This window comes from Halichoerus grypus, chromosome 11, assembly GCF_964656455.1.
Source record: "Halichoerus grypus chromosome 11, mHalGry1.hap1.1, whole genome shotgun sequence".
Classification (NCBI taxonomy): Eukaryota; Metazoa; Chordata; class Mammalia; order Carnivora; family Phocidae; genus Halichoerus; species Halichoerus grypus.
The window spans coordinates 94,015,661-94,043,643 of record NC_135722.1 but is presented as its reverse complement, the minus strand read 5'-3'; the positions used below and the strand labels follow the sequence as shown (position 1 = coordinate 94,043,643).

The window sequence follows — 27,983 nt, the reverse complement described above, 5'->3', positions numbered from 1 at the left end:
CTATTTTCAAACCTCAGTCAAATCAGTTCATTTAGGAAAACTCCTAAAATAAAACATTTATTGCATACTTTTTATATTGTGTTTGGCTTTGTTTTATTTTTTGAATAAATATTTGTAGAGGCATATATTTGGGCTTTATTTTCTTTTGAATGATTTTTGACATTTTATGAGATAATGTTGCTTCTTACTTCTTGGAGAAAACTGAGGCATTCAAAAAGGATTTTGCACAGGGTCACAACACTCTATCTCCCTCTCCCACCAGCATTAGTACTCCTCAACATGCCTGTTCCCGTGGATGAAAGTATCTGATTTCTGTAAAGCCAAGTCTTTCACTTGGATACTAGATTTTATGGCCATTTGCCAGCCCAACAAAATTGCTCAAGGAATTCTTCCTATCTTTCCCGAAACATTAATTGTCCCTGTCTACTGGATCATTTCCATCAGTGCACAACCATATTGTTATTTCTCCCAACTCCCAACCAACACAAACACCACCACCACTACCAAACCCTCAGCTTGACCTCACTTTCTCCACCTGTTTCTATTCCATTTCTCTGCTTCCCTTGGCAGGAACTTCAAGAGCCAACTTTCCTCACTATTTCCAATTCTTCTTCTAGCATTCTGTCTTAAGCTACCTAAACCAGGCTTTAACCATTACCACTGCACAGATACATTCTCATTAAGGTCACTGATGATCTCTAGTTGTGAAATTCAATGGTAGATTGTCAGTCTTCATCTTACTTGAAGGACCATCAGCATCTGGCACTATTTTTCACTCTCCTCTACTCGATACACTTCATTCTCCTGGTTTTTAGGACATTATACCCCCTACTTTTCCTCCTACTTTGATGGCCACTCTCTCTCCATCTTGCCTTGTGATTCCTTTTTTTTCCTTGTTGATCTTTTAATGCTGGAGATGCCCAGGCTTGAGTCCTGGCCTTCACTACTTTATCCATACCCATTCACTAATAATCTTGTTGAGCCTCACAGCTTTTAATACCAACATGCTGACAACTCCATCTGTAGCCCAGATGTACTCAATATATTCTCATAAGCCCCACATGCATGTGATCAACAACCATTTTGACACCTCCAATCAGGTGTCTAATAGTCATGGCAAACTCACTATGTCCAAAACCCAAATCCCAGTATGCCCCATAGGCCTGTTCTTCTTGCAGCCTTTTACATCTCAATTGATAGCAATTTCATTTTTCTAGTCCCTCAGGCCAAAACCTTGATTCCTTTTTCTCTAACATTCCACATCCAATCTGTCATGAAATCCTGTTGAACTCTACTTTCAAAAATATATGCAGAATTGAACTACGCATCACCCCTACTGACCAATCCATGGACCAAGTCACATCATCTCTGCTGGGGTTACTGGCATTTCTCATTCTCTTAGCGTCTATCCTTGCCTTGCTCAGTCTATTCTAATACAACATTCAGACAGATCCTTCTTTGAAAGTCAATACCTTGCAGTGATTCCCATTTCACTCAGATGAAAGCCAACATCTTTTCCAGTGACCTACAAAAGCCTTGCTTATATGGTCTTGACTTTGCTTCTCTTACCTCTCAGATCTACTACTACTTTCCCTTCACACATTTTGCCCACTGGCCTCTTTGCTATTCTGTATGTATGTCAGGCAAGCTCCTGCCTTTTGGCCTTTGCATCGGCGGTTCTCTTTGTCTGTGATACTCTTCCCCAGATATATACATGCTTGTAGTGTTACCTGGGGGATCTGTGTACACACAGCCTTCTCCTTATACCCCCGAAGTCCTACACCTCATTACCCTGCTTTCATTTCCTCTTTTCCATAGGGTCTACTACCAGTAATATAGCATATTGATTTATGTAATATGTATTATGTTTACTATCTGTCTGTCTCTGCAAGGGCAGGAATTTGTGGTGGTCTTGATCATGCCTGTTCCTAGGCATCCAGAATAGTGCTTGGCATGTAGTCAGTCAACGGGTGTTAAATTGCATTGAACTGAATTGAATGAAATAGGCTCCAGGAAAATAACCTGAATTGATGACATTGTGCCTATCTGAAATAAGTATGCAACTTAAGATAACTTGATAGAGGATTATTGTCTAGTATCTAATTAGATACTAAAGACTAAAATCTATTCAGAGAGGACACTGGGATACATGGTCCATTTGTTGAGAAAGAGAGTATGGAACCAAAAATGACGATATGGGGAAAAATGCAGACATATTGTCCCTCTTGCTTTTAAAGATTCAGGCAATATATTTTCAGATGACTGAAGAAGAAGTTTGAAAAGACCACAATAATGTGTTCTACAAAGTCATGAAGGAGCTGAAAGTTCAACTTGAAACAACAACAACAACACAATTCTGGGTTTCTTTCTCCAGTATTTATCGTAGTTCTATACAGACACTCTGACCTATCGCTGTCTGCCTGTGGTTTGTGCCACTGATGGTTATCTAAGTCCCATTTTATGAAAGTAGTCTCAGAAAAGAGCAGTGGTCTGTGGAATATTTATTTTTACCAGTCTTGGCAATCTTCAGGTAGCACAGTGTTCTCAGCATGTGGTCCCTGGACCTTCAGCATCAGCACCACCTGGGAACTTGTTAGAATTGCAAATTGTGGAAACCCAACCCACCCCAGCTCTACTTAATCAGAAACGTTGAGGGGAGTATCCAGCTATCTGTGATTTAATAAGTCCTCCAGGAGGTTGGGGGTACCTGGCTGGCTCAGTTGGCTAAGCGTCCAACTCTTGGTTTTGGCTCAGGTCGTGATCTCAGGGTCGTGAGATGGAGCCCTGGGTCGGGCTCCACACTCAGCGAGGAGTCTGCTTGAGATTCTTTCCCCCTCCCTCTCCCTCACCCTCTGTGCCACCCCCTGCTCACATGCTCTCTCTCTCTCTCAAATAAATAAAAATCTTTAAAAAAGAAAAAATAAGTCCTCCAAGTGATGATAATGCCTCCTAAAGTTTGAGAACCACTGAGAAAACAAAGTGAGAGAAATCATCAGAATTGTTCCTTTACAAGTTTACGATGACATTCCTAGTAAGAGAAGATTAGAATATAGATCTCCTTCATTGATAAATGCAATAAATTCCTAGGTCATCCAGCACCCAACAATGAGTCAGTGGACTTTTTTCTTGCACTAACCTTTATGAAATACTCTTTCTGGGCATTCTGCCTCAGATTAATGAGAAAGTAGTAGGCTGCTCACATATTCCAGAAACCTGATTTAATGATTTCACAATGCTCTGAGCCACTGGATTCCTGACTCTTCCTGTTAAGATTTATGAACCCAAATTGTATCAAACCACTTCTTAGCATATCTTCAAGTTGACAATTCCATTCCAACAATAAAAAGGATCCAAATGGAAGGTGAATTAAGGGAAAAAAACAGATATTGAGGGTCACAGGAATTTATCCAAAAATGACATACTCATTAAAAATACTGATCCCCAAGTAGGTCACCAAGAGTCCCTTTGCTTTGATTATTCACACAAGGGCCATCAGTTTGTAAGTTATTTACTTAAGGATTAAACTCCACCTGGTCTGTGAAGTTTAACACAAATATTGTGTAAGGCCCAATTTCCTGGAACTCTCACATTCCTTGGTCTTTCAAAAGTAGACAGAAATCCCATTTTACAGAGGATGTAACAAGCTCGGTGACCTTTCAGAGGACACACTGTTATGGACAAAGTCTAGACTGAGTTTCATATTTCTTGGATTTTCTTATAACTGTCAGTTCAGGTTAAGAACTATGTATGAAGGACCTGTTCTGTGCCAGGACATGGATTAGGAGATGGGGATATAACATTTTCTGACACAGACCCTGCCTTTGAAGAGCTCAATACAAAAGACCCTGTCTCCCTGATCATATAATACCCACCTCTGTAAGTTCTAGAAAAGTCAATGAAATACATGGTAAAGATGGTTGATTTCAGCACACACACACACACACACACACACACACATAAAATCTGTAGAAGCAGCAAGTTTTTCATCACGAGGCATCCCAAGGTCCTCGCACTGATCACGCAACACTCAGTTGAGGCGCCATGAGACATCTTGGTGATGAAGAGCTTAAAAGTGCCCTGTCATGTCTTGTTAATACTTCATACCCAGAACAAAATGCAGAGATGCCACATGAAAAAAATGATAAGCCTGCAGAAAGGAAGTGAAAACTGGAGCTCATGGTCAGAGAAGACTAAAAGCTATCTACAAACAAATCACATTCTGCAGTTAAAAAATACCACGATGTTCAGATGTTCCAGACAAAGACATGTTAGAATGGATATGCACTCTTTCCATTATTCTCTTCATTTTCTGAGTATGAGGTTAAGTTTGAGGGTCTATATTTTTCAAAACCCTAGTGCCTCTGCTTTGATAAATAAATGTTCAGATGAAGTTGATAAACTCACATGATTTGGAGACCGAAGCTCAGACCTCCATTTTGCTACTTACTGTGTTTACAACTAAAGGTAAAATTTGGGGATGGAGGGAAAAAGAAGATTTGGGAATGGGGGGGGCAGAGAAAATAAGAGAACCTCAGATAGGATTTTTTGAGAAAGTTAAAGTTTTTCATAAAGTATAAGAAGTTTATAAACATGAGGCCGTATTTATCTATTCAGTTGATGTTTTATGTAAGCACCTATAATGAATTCTGAGTGGCAGTAGGTCCTGGGGATACCCAAGTGAATATAAAAAAGTGTTGGTGTTTTTTATTCTATTATTAGAATATCTGGGGAACACCCTCAGAATAGTAACCTCAAATGACCTGATGTATGGAAAAATTGGACTTAAGGGAGGTTTTTAAATGAATTTGCTTGATTAGAAAAATAAAAAGACTAAGGGATAAGCTTTAATAATTTTTAAAAAGTTTACAATGTCATTTTAAGATGAACTTAGGTCAGCCAATATGAAAGCAAGAAAAGAAGACTTAGCAGGAAAGAAACATGGTTTGGGGAAAAGATTAGGAAAAAAGAACTTTTTATAAAACATTAGGGAAGGTGATGGAATTCTTCTGCTGTTTTGCTAAAGGTATTTGGAAAGTGATTAGCTAATTCTCTCTCAATGGGTTTAAAGATACAAATACACGTGGCGTGCTAGCACAGTCATTTTTTTGAAGTTCCACTTCTAGAATTCTGTGAATGGTAACTAGGTGGATTAAAAGTCTGTTTTCTTCTTTATCCCTTATTTGGCTGATATGTCTTGTTCCAGATTTGGAAACTCATAGACATTGCTATGAAATGTATCATAGACCATGACTCACTATGAAAAGGACAAGTGTGTAAATTGCCTTACCAGTGAAAAATCCTCCGCCTGTCCTCCCTTTTTTTCTGGGACAAAAATTCAGTTTTTTCTCTGATTCATATCCTGAGGAAATCAAATCACAAGATGGCTACGTTCAATAAAAAATATCTCCAACCCACTACACTTTGAGAATGTAAGCTCTTTTTAATCCAGATGTTCATGATCCTTCCAAGAAAGCCTTTTCTTCAGAAGAATTTGGTGCCATTTCAGATAGCTAAAAGAGTCAGAATGTCATCATATGAGAAAGTTACGCAATAATTTCCTTTATCCTGTAATAGGTCTAGAGAGTGTCTGCCAATGGCAGCCCACTGGTGTTGAGTACACTAGGCACGTTTCTAAAGTAATAGTCTGCCATTAATTGAATTCTTACTAGGTATGAAGTCCCATTCTAAGTTCATGCATTATTTCACTGAATCCATTTATTTTTTTTTTTTAAAGATTTTATTTATTTATTTGAGAGAGAGAATGAGACAGAGAGAGCATGAGAGGGTCAGAGGGAGAAGCAGACTCCCTGCCGAGCAGGAAGCCTGATGTGGGACTCGATCCCAGGACTCCAGGATCATGACCTGAGCTGAAGGCAGTCGCTTAACCAACTGAGCCACCCAGGCGCCCATTCACTGAATCCATTTAATTCAGACTACTCCATGAGATAAATACTGTGATAGACCCCAATTCACAGATGAGGGAAACGAGCCTTAAAGAGGTTAACTAACTTGCTCAAGATGATGCAGCAATACAGAGATGAGATTCAAACCCAGAGCTGTAGGACACCAGAACATAAGCTGTTGACTACTCTCCTCATGTAGTCCTTAAAAAAGTATATAATATCTTCATTATATAGAAGGAAATGGACTCTCAGGGGTACCTGGGTAGCTCAGTCAATTAAGCGTCCAACTCTTGGTTTCAGCTCAGGTCATGATCTCAGGGTTGTGAGATTGAGCCCTGCGTCAGTCTCCACTCTCAGTGCAGAGTATGCTTGAGATTATTTCCGCCCCCCTCCCATCCCCCCTCCACTCCTACCCCTGTTTACATGCTGTCTCTCTCTCTCTCTCAAATAAATAAATAAATAAAATCTTTAAGAAAAAAACAAAAGAAAGAAAATGGATCTCAGAGAAGATAAGTAACTTGATCAAGAACACACAGATTATTCATGTTTCTTTGGCCTGAGATTTGACTCGGGTCAGTTGGACTCCAACCTTCATGTTCTAGACATATTGACATTAAACCCACATTCAATCCATGTAAAGTATTCTTAAATCCATTCAAATACATAAGTGTCAACTCTGTACAGAACACTGCACGTGAGATTTTGAAGACAATATGAAAGATTTAAATATATTGTCCCTACCTCCGATAAACTTTAAATTCTAGTTGGCAGAAAAAATACACAGATGAATGGAATGATGGGTCAGCTGCAAAGCACTGTGTCATCATAGGTAAAATCACATCCTATGAATTGAATAAATCCAAAGAGATGCCAGGGAAATCAGTGATAAGAGAAGAAAGTTGACATTAAAAAGCTTCTGAGAAGAGGAATAAAATAAAACATACATTGAGTGGAGTTGATCCCATTGTCTAGTATCTTCCTGACTATTTTGTGGGTAGGAAAAAAAGGATGCTTTGTAGAGCTTATGGAAAGAAAACACAATCTTAGCACTTTTTAGAAACAGTCTTTTAAAGATACGGCTCACAATCACAGAGCAATGGAAAGACTGAAGAAGAGGAAAGGATTTTTCTGTGATTACAGCTAAAACTACTGGCTAAAACTACTGGCTATTACTCTGTCTCTTGGCAAGTAGGTTTCCATTGGGTCCCATCAAATACAAACTATAATAGTTATAAAATCACACCCAGACTCATTCTTTACAAAGAAAAGAAAAAGGGCAGAGGGGAGGGAGGGAGAAGAAGCATCAACCTCAACATTTTCAAGGGATTTTCCAGGAGATCTATCCAGTTTAATGGAAAAGAAGAAAAACTTTTTTTTTTTTCTGAATTAATCTTGGAAATGGAGATTTACTGGATGAATGGACCAGAAGACTGATTGCTTATTTTAGCCCCCCCTTCCTTGAAACCTCTAATTTAATGAAGAATAGGATATTTAAGAGAACCGTTGGGATTGAAACTTCTCTAAGAACAGCATTTTCCAAACTGTACTGTAGAGGAACAAGAGGTATTCAAGATGCTAATGAGTATTACTAAGTAAAACAATCTTATAGCCAAATAACTCTGGGAAAGCGGAGTTCAATTGTTTTTGCAGCCTTCTGTGTGTTAATGTGCATTTTGTACCTCCAGTGGGGATGTAGTCAGAATTCCTCAACTCGTTTGACCTAAGACTACCTTGTTATTTGGTGGAACATGTGTTAACATCTCACAGACCTAGTGTTCCAAGGAAGGAGCAAGGTTCTCCTTCCTTAAGTAAGTTTTAGGAAGGCAGCCATCACAAGAGTTGGGTCCAGGTAGATCAAACCATGGGTGGAGAGAGAGGACTACCAACTGGCCATGTCTTTGACCCCATACCTAGGAGTAATGAGCCTCCACTTCCAGGTTCTGTGTGCTTATCACTGAATGAGAATGAGTGATAAATCTCTAATGCCTTATCCCATGCTTCTCAGGGCCACCCTCACGGAAACATAGTAAAGCATTAGAGTCATCCTCTCCTGTAAGGATCAGCTCAGAGTTAGCCCTGGTGGTAGACGTGGGCAACAAGGGCAGGGGTCTCTTTCCACACAACAGGCAAGAGCTCTGGAGAACTGAAGGAGCACACGGAGTAAAGATTATTTACCGATTTGCCTGAATGTATGGAGTCAACTAAATTTTAGTGTTTTATCTATAATTTTTGAGATACACCCAAAGAGTTCAGATCTTCTGGTGGGTCATTCTGTATCTGTTGGGTGTACTGACTGGTCTTCTTCCACACCTGACCAGAGGTAAGAAGGGCTCACACAGGATATAATGGGATTATACTTCTTCAGGTCCTTTGTATGAGCACAACTCTTTAAAATGCCATCATTATTTATGACTATTTAAGAGGGGGAAATCATGGTACCGAAGGGGAAGTTTTACCTCATAAGGTTCTATAGCTAAAAGGAAATCCTTAGGCAAACCTGCCTACAAAAATGCAGTTCACTTAGTAGAGAGAACACCTGATAGTCACAACATCCAAATGACTTAATTCCTAACACGTCACATGTCCAGCTGAGTCCAACCACATACCCTGAAGCAGTGTTTCTCTGCCCGATCCTCAGAATCAGCAACGTATAAGAAGCCAACATCAACTCATTAACATGCATTTTCCAAGAGCATTAACCAAAATTTTGAGCCAGTAAGTAAAATTAGCACAACACTTAACATGAATATTGTATCTTTCCATGAAACTATATTTATACATCTTTTCATATCTTCCAAATACTCTTGTCAATTAAGAGTTCTCTGTTTTAAAGATAATCAGATTTAAAGAATAACAAGTTTATAAAGGGCCTTACAGTTTACTAAGTACTTTCACTTAGGTGTCTTATTTTATCCTCAGTACAATTCTGAGAGTCTTCATTTTATGGTAAACTAGAGATTGAGAAATTATCACTAGGCTAATACCTGGCAGAGTGAGACTGAAACTCAGACTCTCTGATTTCAGATTTAGTACTAACTCCCCATGAAGTGAATCAATACCCACATTTTTTGAAGGATTTCCTTTGTAAGTTCATGGTGATCTCAATCTTTCCATACTCCTTGTGTACTGTATTATAAAATTAGGACTTCATTGGAAAGTTATTTTCCAATTATTTCACATACCCCTGTCTTATCTATGCCATTCAAACATAAGCCTTTGATTACATTCTACTTTCAGGCATCCCTGAGCTTTGCATAGGCTGTTTCTACTGCAAAGAACACTCCCCTACCCCCAGACCCTACACAGGCAGGCTCAATCTTCCTATTCAACAGGACCCAGTACAGGCCAGGGGTGGCCCCTTTCTACCTCTAGGAAACTTTCTCTGGCCTTCTCCACCCCTGTCCTTGTTTAGCGAGGAGACTACCCTGTGTGCTACGGGCCCCTGTAGCATCAGCATGGACGCCTGTGGTGGATTCATCCCACGCATTGCACTGCAAGTGACTATTCATCATATTTATTATGTTTCCCACTTGACCTTGATCATCTTGAGAATAGGGATCTTCTGAACCTAGTACACAGTAGGCTGTTGATAATTAATAAATAAATAATCTAATAAATAGATAAGGTAACACAAAACCAATTACGGCAGTTACGGTCTTTGAGGAGCTTCCAATCTCCCGGGGGAGAAAAGCCTGTAAATAGACCATGGTGAGCAACATGAGGAGCTATATTTCCTGGTACAGATGGGTTCCAGGTGCTCTGGGAGCACAGACAGGAAGGAATTGTGCTGCCCAAGCAGCCAGCCCTCAGAGACAGTGAAGCTGAGCAGGGCCTTCAAGAAGAGTGGAAGGTCACCAACCGATGTGTATGGAATGAGAGGAGGAGGGAGGGAGTGGGTAGCGAATGGGGACGGCAGGCTTTAGCGGAGCTCTGTTTTGTTGGCTATACAGCAACCCCTTCTCTGGATGAGCTGCCCCTCTCTCCAGCCAACCTCCTGGTGCTAAGAGGAGCCACCAGTCATGGAATCTTGTTTTCCTTTGCACAGGGAACTTACCAGAGGTCTTACAAATTTCTCCAGCCTCACAGAGGAAGCAGATGGGAGAGAATAAGACTGACCCAAAGAGAGAAGCTGAAGACAAAATTGGAGGAAGTGTGTCATGGCAGCACCTGAGTCCCTGATTCTGGTAATTTCTGGAGTCTGGTGTACCCCTGCCCTTTCAGAATGTGGTTTTGTATCTCAACTAAATCAAGATGGGTTTCTGTAGCAGCAATGTCCACAACAGCCAAACTGTGGAAAGAGCCAAGATGTCCATCAACAGATGAATGGATAAAGAAGATGTGGTATATATATACAATGGAATATTATGCAGCCATCAAAAGGAATGAGATCTTGCCATTTGCAACGACGTGGATGGAACTGGAGGGTATTATGCTGAGCAAGTAAGTCAAACAGAGAAAGACATGTATCATATGACCTCACTGATATGAAGAATTCTTAATCTCAGGAAACAAACTGAGGGTTGCTGGAGTGGGGGGTGGGGTGGGAGGGATGGGGTGTCTGGGGGATGGACACTGGGGAGGGTATGTGCTCTGGTAAGCGCTGTGAATTGTGCAAGACTGTTGAATCTCAGATCTGTACCTCTGAAACAAATAATGCAATATATGTTAAGAAAAAAAGAAAAAAAAAAAGAAGAAGAATGTAGCAGGAGGGGAAGAATGAAGGGGGGGAAATCGGAGGGGTAGACGAACAATGAGAGACAATGGACTCTGAAAAACAAACTGAGGGTTCTAGAGGGGAGGGGGGTGGGAGGATGGGTTAGCCTGGTGATGGGTATTGAGGAGGGCACGTTCTGCATGGAGCACTGGGTGTTATGCACAAACAATGAATCATGGAACACTATATCTAAAACTAATGATGTAATGTATGGGGATTAACATAACAATAAAAAATTAAAAAAAAAAAAGATGGGTTTCTGTCACTTGCAAACATAGAATCCTGATCAACACCAAGACCTTAAAAACTTCCCCCACAACAAGCACAGAGATAGGCACAGAGTAGCTCCTCTATATTTTATTCCTCAGATGGACCCTTTCCATCATCTAGTTCCATCCCTCTCTTAAGTTGGAGACACAGGCTTAGGCACCTTTCCAAAGCCACCCCCCAAACACTCAAAACAGAGTCTACACTAGAACCTGAACTCTCCTCCCAGAACAGTGTTCTGTTTACCACAGACTACTTCCTTGCCATTTGCTGGCTAATTAGCCTTAAGGTAAGAGGTAATCTTGGGATTCATCTGTGGTAAAAATAAATAAATGAATACATAAAAATGGACAAAGAATTCATGATATGAATATGAGGTGATGACATTATTGTTTTTTAATTCATTCAACAAATTGCCCCTGACATGCACCTGCCTCCGTGGTACGTTGGTATTTTGAAACAAACAAGGCATGCTCCTCGACCTCAAGTAGCTCACCAAGGAGAGTGAGAAACAGTCCGGCTTACCAGATCTCATGTGCCCTCAAGTTAGCCATCTGCGAGATTATATGCTTATGACTTTTGCAATTGCTAAGTCCTTTTTGAACCAGTTATGAGCCAAACAAAAATGTCACCTCATAATTTCATAGCTGCATTTAAATTCATTTTTAATCAAAAATGGTATCATTCAGCAGGACCAATTAGATATGGCATTTGGTTCTTTGAAAATGCAAAACATCTTGCAAAGACAAGGATTTTCCCCTACTAAATATACACAAAAGAATATGCTCTAGGTTCTGAGGTCTCCTCAAACGTGTTGTGCCTGAGGCTAGGCAGCATCACTACCCCAAAGGAAACCGAAATTCAGGATGGGTAAACTTTTACGAATTGTTAAAATAATGAGTTCTAGAATTTATATTAAATTTCCAGACAGGCACATATGTGCCCAGAGGCAGGTGCCAGGATCACCTTAAGTCACCTTGAGTCCCTTCCAGCTCTGTGATTCTGCAATTGCTTATACTGGATCTCTCCAAGTCTGTGATGGGCTGAAGAGCTATTCCTGTCCTAGTTCTTTTCCTTATATAGGTCAAATCCCATTCCAACGAGTACCATAACAATAACCACCTCATGGCCTGGTTACTTTAGACAACCTGATAAAATGAGAATCAAGCATGACCTCCAAGCCAGAGTTGGCTGATACAGGGTTTGACCTGAATATTATTTAAGCAAGGAGGGAGCCAGTGTATTTTTTATCTTCATGGCACTGGGCCATTGCAAAACACTCAGACGGAAGGTGCAGAAAAATTGTCAGTGAGTCCAAACCACAGCACTCGGTTTCCTGATGGACACTGAAAAATAAGAGCATCTGGGGACTCGATTCTATGAGTCTCTATGTGAGAACAGTATCCATCTTATGCCTGTCAACTCCAGCCAAAGAATGTCCAGGCAACTTGTACATCTTACTGCGGGTCTATATATAAGCCCTCTTGTCATGTTGAGTACCCCCAAACCTGAGGCTTCTTCCTCCATTCATGCTTCCTTTTGTCTATGTTCTTCTTTCTTGGAATGAAGTGCTAGTTTCTGCTTTCTGAAATGTTCCTCTATAAGAATGTAAACTCCCTGAGGGTAGAGATTCGCTTGTTTGGTTCCCAAGTGTATTTAATATTGGATCTTCTTTCTAGAATGGAAACTCCACAAAACCATGAAATCTCACATCTAGAACAATGCCTGGCATATAGGAAGTGCCTGAAAATTATTTGTTAAATGAATGAATGAATGAATGAATGAATACATGATAAACAGTTTAGGACCCAATGCCAAAGCCACCCTCCCTCTCTCAAAGCAATTAGGGGTCTTTCCTCTGACCCTCTGGTACTGTTTGCATTTCTTTATTATAACATTTGTCAGATACTCTACTTCTTCTTTATGCTATATCTGTTTTCCCAGCTAAACTGGGGAAGATTTTAGGGCAGGAACTATGTTTTATAACTCCACATTCTCTGTGCCTAAAACAGTAAGAGTTCAATAAATGCTCAGGGCTTGAACGACTGAAAGAATGAATAAAAATATTTCCCTTATAACAATGAACATTGAAGAATTATGATTTAACATCATACCTCAAATTTTGCCTAGACTCCAGAGCTTTCCAAGCTGAAGAAGCTGTGAGTCACTGGGCTTGGAGGGGAGGGGTGTTTGTTTGTGGAGGGCTTGTTTCCCGACCTCGATGAATCACACGTATAATCACCCCAACTGCATCCTGTCTGGGGAAGTAACCAAAACCCCTATTTCTGGCCCCAATGGCTTTTTGGTTTTATGAGTAAATGCCACTGGCATGCCATTAAATAAGTACCCTCAGAAAGCCCTCAGCCAGTGCTATAACCTACGATAGTCAGGTTACAGAGGAGCAGTCTCATGAGGAGAGCACAAGATGAAGGTGTAACCTTCTTCATCCTACTTGGCCCATTGCTTTAGCTGCTCACTGGTGACCTGGCCTCCAAGACCTTTCCAAACATCTGTTACATCTTTTTCCAAATCACAGGTATGATCATGCAATTTTCCTGCAGAAAAACATGGGCTGATTCTCATCATCCACACAGTAAAGACCAAACTTCTTAACCTACATTTCAAGGCCCTCTAGAATCTGACTCTGACCTTCTTCGCCGACCTTACCTTCCTCTACTCCTGTGTAACCAGATGCTTCAAATAGAGTGAATGGTTTTCTGATCACATACAAGTCCTATGCTTTGCTCTATGACTTTGTTCTCTCTGCTTGCTCCTAGAATGCCCACCTACTTCCATTTCCAAATGTCTAAAACCCATATATTCTCAGGTCTCACAAAATGCCACTTCTTCCACAATGTCTTCAGTGACTGTCTAATAAGGAAAAACAACTTCTCCTTTGAGCATGCTCGGATTTTATTTGTCCTTCCATTCCGTTGCTTTTTTCTAATTTGTACTATAGACACAAATGCACATGTTCGTTTCTCTAGTAAATCAGTTATTAGAATATCTGAATCTTAGTCATTGTGATAGTCCTTCCACTCCTCACAGCACCTACCACAGTGAACACTCCAGATAAAGGTTGGCTGAGTGAAAAAACTGAAATAGCTCAGTTTTTTCAATCCTTATCTTTGCCTTGGAATCTTCAGGGAAGGTTTTTTGTTTTGTTTTGTTTTTAAAGGTTTTATTTATTTATTTGACAGAGAGAGACGCAGCAAGAGAGGGAACACAAGCAGGGGGAGCGGGAGAAGGAGAAGCGGTCTTCCCGCGGAGCAGGGAGCCCGACGCGGGGCTCGATCCCAGGACCCTGGGATCATGACCCGAGCCAAAGGCAGACGCTTAACAACTGAGCCACCCAGGTGCCTATTCAGGGAAGGCCTGACATAGGAGTGTCTTCTTCTCATCTCTCTTGTTGTCTCCCTTACTTCCGTTCTAAGAAAGCATAAGATTAAGAAAATCTTTGGTCTCTGCAAACAACGTGTTTTAGATCTATGGCTCTCAAAGGCAAGGTCTTCCTTCCAGGCTTCCTTGGTCCTAGTATCCATCACCTCATGGCCCACCTTGCTAGTAGATGAAACGAGCTCAGGGGGGAGAAGTATAATTTTGATAACAAACCGAGTAAATCAGCACGTAATTAAGAGAGGCTTTGCCGTTTCAAAAAGCAAACTTAAAAAAAAAAAAAAAAAGATAGCATATTCTAAAAACAAAGACGTCTCTGTTTCTGGTTGTTGCAGAATATCCATGCCACAGTGCCAATTTCGGGCTGGATACATTCCTTCAGTATGGATAAAGGAGAGTTGAGGCAATAAAGCTTAGCTTTGTTTGACTGCAAAGCGTTTTTTCCTCCTTTCTGTTTATTAGTATTGCTCTGGTGATGGGAAGAGGGACATAGAAGCAGAATGAGTGTAAAATCACCCAGGCCAAGGTCAGATAAAGGGGGAACGGAATGTCAAGAGTATCGCTTCCTCTCCGCTCCTATGGCAATGACCACATCTGGGGGCCTGAAAGAGATAGGCAACCGTGACTGTGGCTTGACAGCCACGCCCTCCACGGTGGCTCTAACAGCGGCCCTCAGGGCAGCGCCCTTCCCTCTTTGGAGGTCAAGGTCTACCTACACCAGTTAATGGCCGAATGGCCATGGGGAAATTCGCACTATCTTCATCAGTGACAGGAGGATAATAATACCCGTTACAAAATAACACGGTCAGACTTGATAAACCGTAAAGAGCTCCTCAAATATTAGTTGGTGCTGTAAATTCAAAGGTAACTGGTTTTTGTTGTTTTTTTTTTCATTACCCTACAACTGGGGTTGGCAAACTTTTTCTGTAAAGGGCCAAATAATACATATTTTAGGTCTCTGTTGTGGCTACTGGACTGCCTTTGTAGTAGGCAAGCAGCCACTGACAATATGGGAATGGAGAGCTGCGCTTTGTTCCAATAAAACTTTATTTGCAGAAACAGATGGCAGGTTGGATTGGGCCCATGAGCCCTATTTGCAAATCCCTGCCCTACATCTTTGGGCAGAACGAACACCAGAGGCAGAGAGAGGGGCATATAAAATCCTTCCTGCTGTGGAGAATGACATTATCAGTTTTTCTGAGCAGTTGTCCTGAGATTTTCAGACATCTCTTTAAGGTACTTTTTGAAACAGAGTTCCTGTTTTGTACATTCATCTTCGTCACCATCAACATCATTTTGTACCTAATCTAGAAGTATTACCAGATCCTTAGTTGACCACGTCTACCACTTGACCACACTCTCTTCTGGGAAAGACAGCTCTGATTATTGTTAAAGAAAATATCCATCATACTTGTGGTGAAAGGTCACTATATTTTTTAACAAATTGGTCCTTTGAGCAAGATGAATTTTAATGGATTGGTTTATTAACCTAAAGGTTGAACCAGGCTGAGAGTAACTGAATGATTTGTTCATAATTAGTATTATTTATAATTATTTTACTTGGGAAAAAATATCACCTTAAATGTCAGGATGTTTTTTTTTTTAATTGCTTCAGATGAGATTCATAATAATTAACTTTGCAAATGTATTTTAAAAAACTCATTTAAAAATATCTGAAGCTGCTGAGCGTCTGTCTGGAAGAGGCAGATATTGATATTCATTACTAAGAACAGGGCAGAAATCGATCCATGATTTTTTCTTTTTTTAAACCACATGAATTGTGTATCGTGGTCACTGTTGGACTCTAGAATTGCTGAAATGCTGATACGGTGCTGTGCTCATTCTTCTTCCCCATTAACTGTGCTCTCTGAGTGAGTATGCTGCGTGAATGTCGGCATATGTATTTTGCTCAAATATACATTTGCATATATTTTGTATCAAAAGGGGAGAGAGTACCTGCTGGAAAGAAGGAATGTATATATGTGTGCAGTGGCTTTAGAAAAACACAGTCTGTGGACATATTATGCAGCTACGCACATGATTTAGAGAGGATATAAACTTTTTGAAGGTGAGTAGGTATATGACTTAAACTTAGCCTCTCTATCGATATTTAATTTATTAGTCAGCTGGGGGAGAAGAAAAGAAATAGAATACGCGAACATCGGGGGAAAGGCAGCTTTAAAATAATTAAGGTTGTGAAAGACGGGGAGGTCACTAGCAAGGAACATGCAGCAGAACAACAAAGATGATGCCTTGTAATTATATAACGCTGTAGAGTTACAAGCTTCTGGTGCGTTCAGGTGCGATCTCATGTGTGCCTTGTTGGATGCAGTAAGAAAGGGTAGTAGTAGCAACTTCATCTGGCAGATGGAAAGAGAAGGCTCAGGGAAGTCAAGGGATTTGCCCGTGGTCCACACTACCTTCCCCAGACAGCACACTGCTTCTGGAACCCAAGGAAAGGGTGAATGGGTCCACAGGCATCAAAGCCAACTCCAACCTTCATAGGCTGATGGAAAGAGCCTGGCCCAGAGTGTAGACCCCATTTCCCCATCTGAGACACTTTAATGAATAAGTAACGAGTAGTCTGGAAAGAACGTTCCAGGCAGGGAATATGGCGATGGGATTATTAACACAGCCTCTTATTTGCTTCTTCCAAGTATAGTCTGATCATTTGCCTGAGACACATTGTGACATTTACTGGAGCAGCACAGTGTCGAGGACACAGACAAATCACTCGTCCAGATAGCCAAGCAGACACCATCAATCATTATCTGCACGTTTGTGAACTAGAAAAGTGTAGCAGAGGCCCGCAAAGAGAACATTTGGAGGTGGCTAAAAGGGAAAGAACACAAAGTTCCCCACTTATCTGCCAAAGAGGTTACTCTAAAAAGTGATGTGGCAATTAGGGGTCCTGTACTTAAATTTTCCCGCAAACAGTACACACATGTTCCTCCAAAGCTCAGGAGGAAACTACCCTGCTGAGAAGCATAAGGGTATATTAACTGATTAATTATTATTAATGCCATCTTTTATTTAGCTAGCAATTATAATCTATTAGGAGCATTTATTCACATTATCTTACTTATTCAATCCTCAGAAAAAATCCTATAAGGCTCATCAGTAATATATTATTATCTCCCTTTTATAGACAAAGAAAGAGGGGGATTCCGACGTCTCCTTGCTTAAGCTAATCTGGCTAAGTGGCAGAGTGCACGTCTGACTCCTGGTCCATTACCCAGAGCAACTGTGGGAGCCTGGACGGAAGAAGGCGAACGTCTGAGACGGTAGTTGGGAGCAGAGAGAACCTGAAAAGGCCATCAGGCCAGAATTCCTTCCAGTTTAGGGAGTCCGGAGTCCGGAGTGGGTGTGGCTCTATGACACACAACCCGAAGTCTTGGATGGACGTTCAGGCATGTACCTACTCACTTTGAATCCTCTTGTGCAGCTGAGCACTGGCGCTCAGACTCGGCCTCTCAGGTCCTGTGAAGTTTCTGGGCGGCAGAGTTGGAACCAACTTCAAACTAGTTTAAGTCTCTGAGTCAGTTCACAAACCCTCCCTCTCGGGCTCCGGCTCGGGCTCCGTGATCAGCCTTTTGCATCACATCCTAGGAGCATTTCTGTTCTTTTGCGCTCCTTTCGGGGGCTCCTCCCTCTGCTCTCCCTCAGTCTCTCTGCACTGCCTCCCCCCCCCAACAATCTCTCCTGACCACCCCGTGTCTACTCCACCCGCCTTCCCACCATCAGGGCCTCCGTGCCTCTCGGCCACCCCCCTTCAGCCCCCCCCCCCCCCCATAGTCCTCTCCCGGGCACCTACCTGGGCTCTGCAGCCACAAGCACCTCCTTGGTTCTGTCTGTCTGGGGCCGCCTGCCTCCATCCAGGGCCTGGGAGCCATGAAAGTCTTCAAGCTCTTTGTTACTTTTCCTCCTTCGTTTATCTTGCTAGGTAATTAATAGCAAACAATAAAAGATGGCATCAGCTGTGGTGCTCGGCTGCAGCCTCCAGAAGTGTTATCTCAGACCCCAACATTGCAACAAAGAAATCTCACAGTTGGGTCAAGCGCGAAAATCAGAGGACAGGAGGAGAAAACTTCAGCTTCCCAAATTCCACTGCCCTCCGGGGGCTCCCCCTTGTGGGAGATGCGGGGCATGGCAAGGCAGGACCCGGTCGGGCCGGTGCCTCCGCGGGAGGAGGGCCAGAGAGCAGAGTGCACGCACCCCAGGGCTGTGGAGTCCGGCTCCAGGCACGAAGAACCGGCCTCTGTGTGAGGTGCAGGGCTGAGACCCTCCGTAATTAATCAGGGGAATATTCGGGCGAGACAGAGCTCTCTGTGCCTGGAGGTCTCTGAGTCCAGGTGAGTGTGGCCTGAGTCACGGGCTTGCACAGCGGACGCTCTGTATGGGAAGTGGTGATTGGCAACCATTTGCCTCCGCTTCATGTCCAATTCCCTCCCCGGCACAGATGTATCATAAAGTCGGACATTCACACGGGGCTGTTCTGCGGAGACAGGCGTGGTCTCCGCCGTCTGAGTCAAGAGTGAAGGTCCAGTCTCCTGGACTCTCACCAGTGTGGCCACACGGCCTTTTGGAGCCCCTGGCAATTTACTGCTCCCCACCTTGATGGGAACAGACTGTATGTCCAAACAGTATCTTTCCCCGGAGAGATAGAGTCTCATTCATTTTCCCCTACCCTGGCAGGCAGGTAGGAAATCAAATATATTAATTACTCCTTCTGCACACAGAACCAGAGGCTCAGGCAACCAAGTAAGGTGTCCAAGGCACTAGGAAGACTGTCAGTGGAGTTAAGGGCCTAGCTCTCCTGCCTTCCCCCTGCCCGGTGTGTCTAGACTATATGCTCTGTCTCCGGAGAGAAGGGGAAATGATGCTCACTGCCCTTCCTCAGTGCAGGGCAATGAGCGGCACCATTAAGGAGTACTGATTGACTCCCCAGCCACGAGGACAGTGTGCTGGGTATGACACAGATAGAGAGTCCCAGACAGAGCTTGCAGGAGAGAATTCGTCATCATGTGGAATGCAGGGGAAGCCACCAATGGCCTATCGGGATGCTCCTTATTTCCCGGAACTGGGGACTGGTAGTGGGGACTGAATAAAGACACTCTGCAGAAGAACAACAGTGCTATGTCCAGAGCTCACCACATGGGTTGTGCCACATGATTTCATTCCACCATCATACCGGTTCTGAGACCTTGGCTGTGAAGTTAGGTTGACTCCATTTTATGGACGAAGAAACTGAGGTCACAGTGGTTAATGGACCATGAAGTAAGTGGCAGAGATTCGGATCAAACCTAAATCTATTTAAGCCTGGAGCTCTTCTCACCATATCGCATTGCCTCCGCGACTCTTCTAGCTGCCCTGGCAAGGGAACTCTGGCCAGGGGCGTCAACGTAAAGCATCTCATATTAGTTTCAGCAAACCAAATCTCAAGCTGCTTCCCACCGATCCCTACTAAATTCCACTAGTTCCCTGATGTTGGTGGCAGCTCTGTACTGAGTCGCATGGGAAGACTGAGCTTGGAATAAAATCATAAAACTCCATGTATTAAAAACCTTCTTCACAGGCTCTTTCTCCATAAGCAATGCAGACACCACAGGCATAAAGAGAAAACAAACACCCGAGACAAAAGGAGCTATGTGCCACCAAAAGGATGATGATGATAAGTTGATTCGTGATATGGTTACTGATCATAGACTCAAGATCTATTTCTCAGACCTATATTGGGCTCTGGGCTAAATATGAAAAAAAAAAAAAAAAAAGCAACCAGACTCGAAGACACAAACTTCGTTATAAACCCAAGTCAAGTGTAAAACAGCAATAAGGATTTGGAGAATTCAGGAAAGCTGCAAAAACAAACAAACAAACAAAAATCCCTTTCATGCAAATGGATCTAAAATTGAGGACTTTTGGCAATAAGAATGCTGTGAAGGAGGAAGAGAAGCCCAGACATTCTGCTCAAGGAGAACATATCAAGGGGTTAAGCACGTGAAGGACACTGTGTCAGGGGCTGAAGAACAAACAGGATGATGGATGGGGTGAAAGAGACTCTTGTTCCTCTTTGGGCTGGCCAAAGCATCCCATTCTGACCCCGTGCTAGACAAAATGGAGTACACTGAAAAGAGAGCTACCAAAGTATATAAAAGACTAGAAATCATGCCATGAGGAATTGGGAACCCTGGAAATGTTCAGACAGATGAAAATAAAACTCCATATCAAAAATAATGGCTGTCCTCAACTATCCAAAGGGCTCTCAGAAAAGGGATGGGATTTTGCTCTGCTGAGAATCAGGGAATGGACTGGAACCAACGGGGAGAAACTTCGAAGAGAATGCTGTTTTACTCACTAGAAGAAAAACATTCTGCTGGCTCAACACCAAATTGGAAAGATCGTTTCCTGTCTGGAGAAGGCTAGGAGGGCTCTGTCGTCAGAAGTTCTTTGGTCAAAGAGGGAGGGCATGCACACAGACTTACCGGACTGAAACCACCCTTGGGGATCCCTCTAGTTCTGACAGTGTTTAGGTCTATGATCAACCTGAGGTCCGAAAGGAAAAGCTGGACAAAAGAAACACATGAAATCCTCACACAAAGCATTCAACTCCTACTGAGGGATCTCAATGGCCTAATGCATTCAAAGATCACCTACATCCAGAGTGTCCTTGCTGCCTTTTCCTCTCTTTCCCTCGAACAGAATTATTTATTTTTACTGTCTCAGCTAATTCCAGTACTTAAGCACCTCCAAGGTGGGGCAAATGCCCTTCAGTAGAGGGGACAACAAAAGGAAAAGGTAAAACTCCTATACTCAGTTCAGTTTAAGGAGAATCTCAGGTTTTAGAAAAGATTTTTAGAGGTCGTCTTGTTGAACACCCCCACCCCTCCTGTCTGAATTCATTCCATATCTTCCCCAATTGAATACCACCTGATCTCTGTTGGAAAGCCATCTCCAAAGCTAATTTCATCACAGGCCATTCTAATGGGGAGTAAGCAAAATGTACACATTCAAAATGCACCAGCAAGACATGGAAACACAGGAAAAGAAAAATGGTATCGTTAGTATAAAGACAGAACCTAAAGTGAATCAGGATTTTAAAAAGTCAGAATTAGAGGAAATTTTTAAAATATCACCTCTAGTTAAAATATCACCTCTAGTTAAAATGTCACCTCTAATTCTACACGTTACTGGTAAAAGCGCAGGTGAAATTGTGTGTTACACTGTCTTTTGCATGTGTGTGCAAGCCTTCCAGTGCAAGGTGGGGAGATAGAAGACTAGGGGCAAGAGAAATAAACAAGGTGAAGACTGTGGATGAGGAAGAAATACCACGGAGCTCTGAGGTCCTGGCAGGTGGCTTGTGTCTGGAATGGCTTGCATGTTGGGACCCAGGACAGGGCTGTAAATGTAAGTGGAAAGCTGGTGAGGGTGGCAGATGAGAAAAATAGCACGTTCAAGAATGCACCTGTGTTTGAGCAGAGGAGACAGAGGGCCTTAAATGAATGAGGGAAAGGACATAGAGATTAGGGATGGAGGGGAAGGGAGAAACAGGAGATCAGTAAGGGAAATTTAAAGGTTGGAAGAAGTGAAGAGAGAGCCTCCAGGGAGGTCCAAGATACCTGGGCTATTTCCAAGACCATCTCGGGGTCTCAAGAGATGGTAAGAGATGGGGGTGAGGCTGCACGAAAGGAAGACCCTAGGCACTGAAAGATGTGAGTGGAAAGAGGCAGCAAGGAAGCTGGACTCATCACAGGACTTGGTTTCTCCATTTTTCTGACTAGCTCATTTTTCTTTTTTTTTCTTAAGATTTATGTTATTTATTTATTTGAGAAATAGAGAGAGTGAGCAGGGGGAGGGGTAGAGGGAGAGAGAGAATGAGTGTTGAGCCTGACCTGGGGCTCCATCCCATGACCCCGAGAACACGACCTGAGCTGAAATCAAGAGTCGGACGCTTAACTGACTGATCCACCCAGCCGACACTGACTAGCTCATTTTTCAGAGGAGGGCAGTCAAGAGTACCTTCCTGGCTGTGGAGAACTGTTAATTCATCAGGAAAATCTGAATTTGTCCAGTGTTGACCGAACACTTCCCATATGCTCAGCTACGTCATAGAAATAGAAATCAAAATGCTACTAAAAAGTCATGCTGTCAAAGTCCGCAATAGCCAAACTGTGGAAAGAGCCAAGATGCCCTTCAACAGATGAATGGATAAAGAAGATGTGGTCCGTATATACAATGGAATACTACTCAGCCATCAGAAAGGATGAATACCCAACTTTTACATCAACATGGATGGGGCTGGAGGAGATTATGCTAAGTGAAATAAGTCAAGCAGAGAAAGTCAATTATCATATGGTTTCACTTATTGGTGGAACATAAGGAATAGCATGGAGGACATTAGGAGAAGGAAGGGAAAAAGGAAGGGGGGAAATCGGAGGGGGAGATGAACCATGAGAGACTATGGACTCCGAGAAACAAACTGAGGGTTCTAGAGGGGAGGGGGGTGGGGGGATAGGTTAGACTGGTAATGGGTTATTAAGGAGGGCACGTACAGCATGGAGCACTGGGTGTTATACGAAAACAATGAATCGTGGATCGCTGCATCAAAAACTAATGATGTATTGTTTGGTGACTAACGTAACATAATAAAACAAAATTAAATTTAAAAAAAAGTCATGCTGTCAAATATCCCATAGTAATCTGAATTACTATTAGTCAATTAACAGGCATTTGTCTAGTAACTACTATGGGCCGAGGGCCATGGTAAGCACTAGGAATGTAGTCGGGATGACTGGGGCCCACCCTCATGGAGGTCACAGATAAAGAGGAGGGAGGAGAGGGCAGCCAAGCATACAAGAAACTGCAGAGAATTCTAGGGCACCATGGAGAAAAATAGCAGACATAGAAAATTGGGTTCCTAGTTTTTACCTTTTTTTACAGAAAAGAGATGTGAGAAGCCATAGCAAACAGGAGTGGTCAGTCCATAGGAAGTATCCCCAGTCAACTTCCCAGGGTCCAGAGGATGGTAGTGGATGCTGAGCCCAGCAGGGGACCATGGGGGCAACTGGTGGGGAGCCAGACTGGGCAAGAAGACCGGCTCTACCTCTCAAGGGAAACAGCGAGACTCGGAATGGAAGGAGGAAGCCTCCTACTCGAGATCTTCCCCGCTAGACCCCACTCGCCCTGCCTGGTCTGACCAGTTCAGTTGGTGTGGCCACCACCCGTGGCTAAGTGAAAAAAAAGTCCCTAAGGAGCCTCTCTGATTTCCTGAATTTTCTGTCCGTCTTGCTTTTCTACTTGGGTTCACAGATGAGCCCGCTCCTCTCATCCACCCTAAACGCCTGTTTCAGGGAAGCGTTTGCATTTTCCTTGGCACACACACACAGTTTGCTGAGTTCTTTTAGGCCAGGCCAATTACAACAAGCCCTAAAATTGCTGAGCTGAGCGGTTTCTTCAGGGATCTGCTTACATTCCCTCCCTGGAAAGAGCAGGGGGCCCACTTTGTGCAGTCTCTGCACACAAAAAGGGCACGTTCCACTTTTAAGGTGGAGTAGGCATGGGATGCTTTTACCAAAGAGAGAATGAGGCACGACCAACTTTCACTTTGGCTTTACATTGCTTGATTGGGTTTCATGCTATTTAAGATGGACAAGAAGGCTCAGAGTCAGCTCCCTTGAAGACTGTCTTGAGAAAGGGCTAGGGAAGCTTTTAGTGCAAGCCCCACGGGATCTCGAGTTGGCAGAAGATTTTATATGGGCCAATACCCTCTCCCAACACTGCAATTACATTTTTGTAAGTTCTGGTTTGGGGAGGAAGATGGAGTCAGTATATAAACGACGAGCTATATGTAATCAGGGAGGGATGTGTTTGGACAGAAATAATCCCAATTCCACATGGGGATTGCTCCAAAGTTGCTTTTTTTTTTTTTCTGATTTGGAAATTTTTATAGGACAGCTTTTCATGAAGTTTAGGTCCCAGTTTATTTTGTATTATGCTAATATCAGAATGCATCCCATTCCCTAGGTATCCCTAGCTGAAAGGAGGACATGGAGGGGTATCTTAACAGAAGCATGTCAAGCAGTGCCACAGTCCGTTTGGAATTTAAAATTATCCATGAATAATTCACAAAGCATGTAATCCATGCGCAGATCACTGAGAACTGACTGCTTCCCAGAGGTGCCTGCAAGATCAGCCAAGCAGCCTTCCAATGACAACAACAACAACAACAACAAAATGATTATTGAAGTGTATCCTCAATTCTTGGCATCAATTCATGGCTAATGCAGGCAAGAGTACTGTAGGTTCATGCTCCGAGTCTGAGGGTATTCTTCAGATTGGAGAAATAGAGTCTCTTGGAAAGGAAAATCTGAACTGTTCTCGCAGGCCAAGATGACCCGCATGTGTTCAGAGATACCTAGAGCAGGCATTCAGTATAGAATGTTCTTACCCAGACAGAAACAAAAGGGTTCTGAGGTCAAACCCACCATTTTTAATTTAGAAGACAAAGAAATCAGAGCAAATCCAATTCACAGATGGGTAAATACGTTCTAGGAACCTAAGCTGGCTTCAGTGCTCTTATCCAAAAGCCTGGCATTATGAGCAAGAGGGTTAATGCTGGCACCCCTCGTAGGAATGAGCTTCCCTGGGAGCCCCAACTCTGTTTCACCCAGAAGCTCTCCAGCAAGTTCCAGTCCCCCTGGGGACTGGCAATGGAAAATAACCACATCCCTGTGCTTCGGAGGAAATTTTATAGACTGAACTTTCCCTGACTTAACTATAGGGATGCTTAGTTTTCCTGTATGAACTAATGAAGTGTAGATCCGAGCATTTTCAACCAAGGAAAGAAAGGCCATCCTGGGCTAAAGGCAGCTTTCAAGGTGGAAAACCAAATGGGGTATGAGAAGAGTCAGATCGCTTGTCTTTAATTAAGAAGACAGCTAGACCCTCAAGAGCTGTTCTTCAGGGGATTTCATAGGTTCCTGGCCAGAGACCAAACTGGATCATAGAAAGAGGAACCCCTCCGGGCTTTTCTTTTAACGAAAGAGCTTTAGTCATCTGGGTTTTGCCTAGCCAAAGAATATTCTTTCTTGTCCTGAAGTCAGCATAAAAGAATGTGCCGCCAGGTTATCTGAGAGGCTCCAGGGATATGCCAGTGAGACAAGCCCACTGTTCCCATGCTGCAATCTTTAATCGTGGAGCCCAGGAAGATGCCAGATTCACTCCACCTCCCAAGGCCTTCTGTCTTCAGGTGGCAGAACAGCAGTGAACATAGAACTTAATTGCAAGTCATTCCTCATTTCACTGTTAAAGCCAAGGAAATCTGGTATCAGAGCCCTGGATTTATGAGTCGGGAAATGGTGACAAGACAAGCGAGGGTGGGAAGAATTTAAAACATTACAAGTCACCCGATATTGTTGCTCATGCGAGATGTTGCCATGGCATTTTCTGTTAAATGTTTCCCTCTCAATTCTTTGTGGAATTCTCCCCACTTCTGTGTGCGGAGAGCCCCACCAACGAAAAGCAAGCCAAGTATTAGATGTCATCCCCATTAAGAGTGGGAGCAGAGCAGTGGAATTGGGACCCACACAATGGCTTCGCCCATCATGGAAATGCAAACCTATGTCTAACACCCTATTTCTGATCTTGACTCACCCTTTGTCAAGGCCATATTCCACCCATAATAATAGGTTATGGGGGTAAGTGTGCACAGCTAGCAGGCCACTGCTGATCCCTCCTTTTTTTCTCTGCAAGAAAAGTGCAGAAAATCCAGTTACTCCCCCTGGCCATTGGACAAGTGCCCAGTGGCTCCCCGGGGACTCTGCTAGGGATGGTGGCAGAGTTCATTCTTCCCTTGGCCGAGCCCTCCTTTGGCACTGCTGAGTTGCCAAGCTCTGACCACTCTTCCTCCATGTCTTCTTGCATTAATCTCTTTCTTTTATTCCTGCTGCAATTGCCTTGGTGAAGTTCTCATGTTTTCTCTATTGGGCTTTTGCTATCTCTTCCCATTGGTTTCCTAGTAATTGTATCTATCCACCGTAATCCATTTTACATGCGACTTCCAGTTTAGTCTTCCCCATACATACCCCTGATCCTGTCACTCTTCCATCCCAATGCTCTTGGTGAAGTTCTGTTGCCCACCGGTCACAGTCCAAACATAGTGACTCTGCACTGCCTACTGACCAAAGTCCAGCAAATAAATGGCCAGCTTTGTTCAAAAAGATTAAGTTGTTCCGTGACTCCCATGTAACCCTATGAACAAAGGACCAAGATCCAGAAAACTGCTCCCACTTCCTGGAGCCCGTGCACCAGAGGTGGACTGTACTTGCAGTACCCAAATGGGTTCCTCTCCTATATATGCTCCTCGTCATAATCAAGAAGTCCTTTCTGACATCTTCCCTGAATTATCTCTCAGGCTCTTGAATCTGCTACCTTCAACTGTTGTTTAAATAGTGAGTTCCACTCTCAGAAATGAGAATAGCAAAGTCAAAAAGAAACAAGTGACTCCCAAGGGAGACACCAAAGAATGGTGACATATTAAGTGAGGGAGGGCCGGAAGTGAAAGGTAAATGAAGGGATGTTTGTGACTCGTGTATACAACACCCTACATCTTAGGAACTTAATCACCTACAGACTATTATCTTGATTGTGATGGGTATTCCTCTGCTGCACTTAGGCTTCAGTTACTCAAACCATAAGTATTTATCATCTATCACCACAATTAGACTCTAATAATAATCCACGATGATAGCAATGGTTTAATGGAGGAACATGCTCAAGGAAACAGAGTGGATATCGATGCAATGCATAGTCTCGAAAGCAGCTTGGAGAATAATGCATAGAAAAATGAGTCAGTCACATGACCCGTCATTACAATATTGCCATTTCTGGGGCTGGCAGTGGACGTTAACTCTTCACAGGGAGGGGCGGAACTCACCATATCACACACAATTCTAAGGATCCCAATTCTAGAGTTTCTTGTCATGTGTGGAAGATCAACCTAAAGGGGCCTCCCTTTACATAAGGCCTATGAGAATCATTCCCCAACCCCCAGAAGTTGTATGGACTATAATCATTCTAGCCTAGAAAGCAAAAAACAAACACAAACAAACTCTGGAGGACATTTCATAGTCTTGCCTGATTATCTCAACACATTGTACAGTTGGAAAGTTCTTCTTAAGATCTAACCTGCATTTCTCCTGCTGTTTTTATGCGTTCTACCATTGATTGCTCATAGCCTCTTTGCAAACAGAGAAAAATACAGCCCATCCCCTTGGCCATTTGGCTTAGGTAACAGAGCTGTTCTAAAAGCCATGGTTAACATTTCTGTCCCTCAAAAGGGTCATTGAGCTTGGTTTGATAAGAAAGGTATAGATCATACCTCTCAGGTCAGCCAGCCGTGCCACAGATGTATGAGAGGCCAGGTAGATGAATACAGATGCTATCATTACCATCACTTCTATCTCTGGAGAAAAAAATAAAAGCAAGATTTGTGCCTATGCTTCAACTTGACCAGACCCCTGGAGTTAATTCTTATCCCCTCAGGTACAGCAGGACACTAGGCCAGAGCAGTGCAGTTGGTAGATGAGCTGGGGACCACTAGCACCTGAAATGAATCCCGTGCTCTGCCCTCCTGCACCATGTTATCTCCTGGGCCTGAGGTACGGTCCTTCAGCGAGATCTTCTGTATGTAATTGGACCCCCAAGCT

At 42.9% G+C, this 27,983-nt stretch overlaps 1 long non-coding RNA gene across 2 annotated transcripts in view; it reads right to left on the bottom strand.

Annotated features, from left to right (window-relative positions):
- LOC118540810 (uncharacterized) overlaps positions 1-27,983 on the bottom strand; it is a 206,467-nt gene that overhangs the window by 88,529 nt on the left and 89,955 nt on the right. The window contains exons 1-2 of one of the 2 annotated variants that reach the window (XR_013442561.1): positions 25,930-25,990; positions 18,095-18,219 (exon numbers count right to left, since the gene is read on the bottom strand). This is a non-coding gene — a long non-coding RNA (uncharacterized LOC118540810). Of the gene's footprint in view, positions 1-18,094; positions 18,220-25,929; positions 25,991-27,983 lie in introns of those variants that run through there. The other variant, XR_013442559.1, reaches the window with a different exon arrangement.